Source organism: Mesocricetus auratus, unplaced genomic scaffold (genome assembly GCF_017639785.1).
Source record: "Mesocricetus auratus isolate SY011 unplaced genomic scaffold, BCM_Maur_2.0 Super-Scaffold_100007, whole genome shotgun sequence".
Classification (NCBI taxonomy): Eukaryota; Metazoa; Chordata; class Mammalia; order Rodentia; family Cricetidae; genus Mesocricetus; species Mesocricetus auratus.
The window spans coordinates 12,216,670-12,223,569 of NW_024429191.1; the positions used below are offsets into that span (position 1 = coordinate 12,216,670).

The 6,900-nt window shown below is 46.8% G+C and overlaps 1 protein-coding gene across 5 annotated transcripts in view; it reads right to left on the reverse strand.

Moving 5' to 3' along the window:
- Positions 1–6,762, reverse strand: part of Crebrf (CREB3 regulatory factor) — a 65,680-nt gene extending 58,918 nt beyond the window's left edge. For all 5 annotated transcript variants that reach the window (XM_040748413.1, XM_040748412.1, XM_040748415.1 and 2 more), the window contains exon 1: positions 6,474–6,762. The gene's annotated coding sequence lies outside the window, so the exon portion shown is untranslated. The remainder of the gene's footprint in view (positions 1–6,473) is intronic.
- Between the last annotated feature and the right edge of the window lie 138 nt (positions 6,763–6,900).

Genomic DNA, 6,900 nt, shown 5'->3' on the forward strand with positions numbered 1-6,900 from the left:
TTCTATAAAGTATCTCCAACTTTAATAGAGTTAAATCCCAAATTCTGAAATGCTGCCTAACACTGACTGCAGCAGCTGTCTTCTCTCCTACTCTATAGACAACTCATTTCCAGAGTAAGGGCAAAACTTTACTGAATGTAAGTTTAAAAACCACTAAACCGGGTCGGGCGTTGGTGGCTCACGCCTTTAATCCCAGCACTCAGGAGGCAGAGGCAGGCGGATCTCTGTGAGTTCGAGGCCAGCCTGGTCTACAGAGTGAGTTCCAGGACAGCCTCCAAACCAATACAGAGGAACCCTGTCTCGAAAAACCAAAAAAAACAAAAACAAAAACAAAAACAAAAAACAAACCGCTAAACCGCCGGGCAGTGTTGGCTCACACCTTTAATCCTTTAATCCCAGCACTCAGAGACAGAGGCAGGCGAATCTCTGAGTTCGAGGCCATCCTGGTCTACAGAGCAAGTTCCAGAATAGCCTCAAAAGCTACACAGAGAAACCCTGTCTTGAACCCCCCCCCAAGTGCTAAAAGGCCAGGTGGTTTAATCCCAGCACTTGGGAGGCAAAGGCAGGTGGATCTCTGTGAGTTACAGGCCAGCCTGGTCTACAGAATGAGTTCCATCCAGGAGCCACGACGACACAGTGAAAACCTGTCTCTAAAAGCCAAAGCAAACAAACAAAAAACTCTGTAAAAGCTGGGCTGGGAAAATAGCTCAGTGGATAAAGTGTCTACTCCATTAGGACAAAGACCTGAGTTCAGATCCCCAGTGCCTATATGAGCCAGCTGTGGGTGCTACATCTGTACCCCAGCCTTGGGACTATGTCTTGTAGAGGAGAGAGCAGTGCCCTGGAGTTCTCTAGCTAGCAAGTTAGCCAGCTCCAAGTTCAGTGATAAGTTCTGTCTCAAAGCAGTCTCCCTTGTGACACCCCACACACTCTCTCTTGGGAATTCTTTCTTTTTTACTAATATATATGCTCATTCTTAAAGAAAGAAAGAAAGAAAAATAATGGAGGAATGACAGCTCAATAAGTAAAGGTGTTTGCTCTGGGGTCAATCCCTAGAACCCACATAGAAGTTGAAGGAGAGATCCAACTTCACAAAGTTGTTATATAAGGGTGCACATACCCGCCCACAAACATCATGCATACAAAAGTGCATAAATAATGTGAGCAACTGAGGAAGATACTTGACATCAACATCTGACTCCACAGCCACCTACACACACACACACACACACACACACACACACACACACACACACAGAGAGAGAGAGAGAGAGAGAGAGAGAGAGAGAGAGAGAGAGAGACTTTAAAATTTTTGTAACATTTCTTTGTGTGTATGAATGCAAAAATAAGTGAGAGGAGATCCTGTTCTCCATCCACAGTGGACTGAACTCAGGTTATCAAGCTTGATGGTAAGCACCTTTACCTGCTGAGCCATCTCCTCAGTTCCCTCCACCCCATTTGACAACACTGACAGAATGCTAGAAGCATTTGTTTAAAAAGGTTTATTATTTTTAGGTGTATGAGTGTTTTGTCTCAATGTATGCCTGTGCTCTACAAGTAGGAAGTGCCTGTAGCAGCCAGAAGAGGTATAGGAATCTCCTAGAACTGGAATTACAGACAGTTGTGGGTGTTGGGAACTATATGGGGTTCCTCAGCAAGCACAGCCAGTGCTCTTAGCCATTGAGTCATCTCTCCAGCCCCTCTACATGAATCTTATGAACAGAAGTACATCCACCCTACCCCTAATTCTTCCCTATATCCATAAGGACTTAAAAAATTATTCTTGTAGTATTTCAAATTCCTCAGTGAATGGCAAGTCTGATAGAAATGGTTGCAGGCCCATCAGAAAAAGTCAACAGCAGAAAGAAGCAGTTTATTTAGAGCAGTACCTCAAACCTTCAGACACAATTATTATACTCAAGAAGGTACCTGGAGACACTCAAGAAACCCAAAGAACAAAATCAGCAAGCTTGATGTGCGTGGTAGCAAATATCCACCACTAAGGCAGATAGATCTCTGGTCTAATGAGTAAGTTCTAGGACATCAAGAAAAAAAAGAGAGAAACTCCATCTAGAAAAAATAAAGGATCAGCAAACTTAGCCAAGCACCGAGACACATGCCTTTGTAATCCCAGCACTCAGGAGGCAGAGGCAGGTGGACTTTTTGAGCTTAAGCCCAGGCAGCGTTATATAGTTAGACCCTATCTTAGGAAAGAAAAGCTATTTAAGTGAGATATCAAAGCACTGTTAGTGTTGAAAGAACAAAATAGTTGGACATGGTGTCTCATGTCTGTAATCACAGCACCTGAGAGGTGGAGGTATGACTATCAGGAGTTCAAGGCCGGTTTGAGCTATAGTGCAAGTCTAGCTTAAGATTGTCTCAAAACAGACAGATGGGAAGAAAAAATTGGATAACTGCAATTAGTAGATCAATAGAAACTTAGAGAATTGCTTACACATTTTGGGGGAAAGGATCATGAATTTTGTGATAAGCAGGTAAGACGTGGCTAGTGACGGAACAGAACAGCAGTGCTCTGCACTCTCCTAGTCTACTTTGTCCCACAAGTATGAATCAGAGTAGCCAGCAAGAATGATTTTACAGGCCTAGCAAAATGGCTCAGCAAACAAATGCACTTGCCACCAAACATGACAACCTGAATTTAATCCTTCAGACCCACAGTGAAAGGAAAGGATTGACTCCTCAAAGTTGGTGTCTGACCTTTACTTGCATGCCTGTACACACAAACAAGTGCAATAAATTTTTTTTGAAAAACAATTTTTGTGCCCCCACAAAAGGGACCTTGCTATAAAAACAATTATCACAAACCAGATGTGGTATGGTGGCACATGCCCTTAACCCCAGCACTTAAGAGGCAGAAGAAAGCAGACCTCTGTGAGCTCAAGGTCAGCATGGTCTACATAGAATGTTCCAGGACATCCCAGGGCTATATAAAGACCCTTTCTCAACCCTACTGCCCCCCCCAAACCCAATTATCACAAATAAAATACAAGATCTTGTCAACATGGTAGTGAATGCCTATAATCCCCTACTGGCAAAGGAGGATCAGGTTTTCTGGCCACGTAATGAGTTTGAGGCCAGCCTGGCCAACTGGAGACCCTATCTCAAAAAACAAACAAAAATCACACAACAACAACAAGTTATAGCCCAGGCTGGGCAACATAGTGAGTTCAAGGCCAGCCTGGTTAAATACTAAGATGCAAATCTCAAAAAGATAAAACAGCACCTTTAAAACAAACAGAACTATACCAATCATTACTTTTAACCATTTCAAAACATCTATATGAATGTAAAAGTCTAAAATAGGATTGTGCCCTATGTTCCTACAGTGAAACTTTTCAAGGCAGAAGATATTTATGTTAGGCTATTGAGCCAATACTACCTGAGGTGTGTATTTACATCCTCTGCAAGTCCCTACCACCTGAGCGCTTCAAATACTGCCAATGTCTTCAGGCAGAGGTTATCAATAGCCATGAGCTATCAGTAGGCACAACTTGCTCTAGTAAATAAAGTTTTACTGGAATATAGCTCAAACACATTCTCTACGCTGGATTCTTATCACCACACAAACATTACAGCTGAATATATAATATATAATAATTTTAATAATATATAATAATTTTAATAATAGAGATTATTAAAATTGTTATACTTAATCCTGTCCTGGAATAATTTAGAACTAACGACTGGGCACTGTGGCATACTGAGGCAGGAAGATCATGGCATTCAAAGCCAATCTGGAGGCGGGCGGTGGTGGCGCACGTCTTTAATCCCAGCACTCGGGAGGCAGAGGCAGGTGGATCTCAGTGAGTTCGAGGCTGGGCTGGACTGATAGCCTCCAAAACAATACAGAGAAACCCTGTCTTGTAAAAAAACAAAAAAACAAAAACAAAAAACAAAGCCAATCTGGGCAACACAGAAAGAACCCATCTCACAAGACCAAACAAAAACAGTGTGACAAATTTATGACCAGGAATGTTAGACCTTTCCCCAAACAGCCAGGTACAAACCTAACTGAAAATAAACCTATGCTCATCAATCTCAAAATCCAATCGTCAGTCTTGACTAAAAATTCCAGTGGTAGGCACAGTGGTACTTGTTGTAGTCCCAGCATGGGAGAAATACTTGAAGCCCTGATGCTCAAAACTAACTGGGCTACACAGTAAAAAAAAAAAACCTGTCTCAACATCAATTCTTTAAACCCCAAAGCTTACTAATTTACTTAAAAATTTTAAGCCCCAAAGTATATTAAGCATGTAAAAGAATTTTAGTTAAAATAAGTTCTGGTGTACATCATTGCCATTCTTAAGAAATTTATTACATAAGCAATGAAAACTGCCTTGAATAGGTATCAGTAAAACAATTCTTGGTTCCTTTTATAACTGATTGTGGCATTATAGCAGATTGGAACTTAGCAATACAATATTAAGTGGTAAAATATAAGGTTAATATTTTACTTACTATAACAATTATACCTAACCAGGTGGCAGTACTTTAATCCCAGCACGGGAGACAGAGGCAGGCAAATCTCTGAGTTCGAGGTCAACCTGGTCTACAGAGTGAGTTCCAGGACAGCCAGGGCTACATAAAGAAATACTATCTCCAAAAAAACCCAAATAAATAAAAATTGTACTTAATTTTTAAAATATATCAAATAATCTGGGGTTATTATTTTTTACCAAGTTTAATAAAACTGAGGGTCAGTCACATAAAACTAATACCAAAGTTAATGAATAATTTATTTACCATTTGTTAAGATTATTCAGCTCAACTCTTGAAGAGCACCCCAGAATGACATATCTAAAGTGTGTTCCTACTCCTAAGTGCGTCAATAGCCTGGTACCTTTGGCAATATGAATGTGGTCACAGGCTATAGGCTCATGTTAACGGAAGCTTAAATAAGCCTTTAACAAGGATAACATGGAGCCAAGACAATCACAACACAAATAATTGATTTTCTAATTACATATCCATACCATTTCCCCCCTTGGAGTATGTCTCGGTTATTTTAGACTAGATAACACTGAAAAATTATATTTTAAAGTACAATCAAGTGACAATCATTTTGCCACATGATTTACAAAAAACTCCTGTTTTCTGCTTTTTAAAAAGTCAGTCCTTGGTCCTCTTTCTCACCTGCTGGTACTGGAAAGACAAAAATCCTAAAGACCTTTCAGACCTAAACACTTTCCTCAGTTTTCTCATGAAGTTGATGTATGTCATTTTCTAATGTATGTGAGCAAGAGAGGCAAATTAAGATTTAGAAGCACGGGGGTCTAATCTTTGGAAGATGTCCACATTAAAAAAAAAAATGGTAACCCCGCCCAGACCTCAACTTTCTCTGCTTTTCCAGTCCCGGTTTTCTCTTTGCAAAACCCAGAAATGTAGAAGCTCCTCTGACAGCCTCTACTCGAGGCCTGGTACGAAAACACACCGATAGTTACCAAATACCTCCTTAAGGTAGTCATAAGACTCAAGCCCGCTCAGAAACAGCAGAACGGTTTGCTTTCTCGGGTTTAAAGGAGGGCGACTACAGGGTTTGGCGGCAGGATTTTTCAAGCAACAGAGGGCCGAGCAAGAGAGAAGCCACAGAATAAGCTCCATCTAGTCCCAGGAACCGCCCCCTGGGAGGCTAGACTGCTCTCGGGAGCAGCCGAGCCGGGTCGGGATCCTCGGGGCGGCTTCCGGGTCCGCTGGGACTCCAGCCGACACCCGGCCCGCCCCCGGCCCGGATCCATGCCCTGAACCCCGTCTCCGCCCAGCTCTGTGACCCCCATCCCCGTCCCCTCCCATCTAATATGGCTGCCCCGCCCGCCCCACCCCCGGCACAGCCTAACTTACTGGGGGCCCCGCGGTACCGCCTCCCTGCACCCATTGGCGCCAGGGCCCCCGCTCTCCTACTCCATTGGACGGCATTGGCCGCCACTCGCCTTTGAGGGCTCCGCCTCCGGGCCGTTCAAGCTGCTTAGAGAGGACATATAAACAAATCCCGAGAGGGAGGCCCCCCGCCGCCCGCCGCCTCCGGGGAGGGGCCGGGGGGAGCAGCGGCCCTACGACGCCCCTGCCAAGAGTGCGCCTGACCCGCGCCTCCGTCCCTAACCCTCCGAGCGCCCGCCGTGCCGGCCTCCCTCACACGCCCCTCTCCTCCCCTCCCTCCCGGCCCCTCCCACCCGCTCGCCGCTCTGACAGGCCGGTTGCCGGCAGCCGCGGCCCCCCGCTCCCGAAAGCGCAAAGGGCCGGGTCCTGGAGGGGACGGACGCCCGTCCGCGCTCCCGCCTTTTATGTAACCGTCGGCCACGGGAGCAGCCTGGCCCAGCTCGCACCGGCGGCCCCGCTCCGCGCGCCCTCGGCCCGGCGGCCCCCGCCCCGCTCGGCCGGGGCCGGACACCCGCGCCCCACGCCCGTAGCCCTGAGCCGTCGCACCCCGCCCGCCCGTGCGGACGCTCGGCGCTCACCTGAGGCTGAGGGTGGCTCAGGCGCTGGGTTCAGCCGCGCTGTAGCAGCCGCGGCCCCTCTCCATGCTGCCTCGGGTTTGTTTTGTTTATGTCCTTCCTGACGGGTTCCCGGAAATCGCGTGACTCGCCCCCCCTCACGTGGGCCGCGGCGAGGAGGAGGAGGGAGGCGGGGGCCCGCCGCCCCGGGCCAATCGCGAGGCGCCCTGAAGCCCGGCCTATCAGGGGCTCGGTCTGGCCGGCGCCCTGTCACGTGATGCTAGAGGGGCGGGTTGCCGGGGAAAACCAGGAAGAGAGGGCGGAGCGGGGGCTCGGAGGCTGCTGCTGTGCTGAGCTGAGCGTGGGCGTGGGCCGCCGGGAATGGAGAGCGGCAGACTCGCGTTCGTGCGTGATGTTCTTTTCAGAGGCTTCCATATTCAGCCTGGAGGCT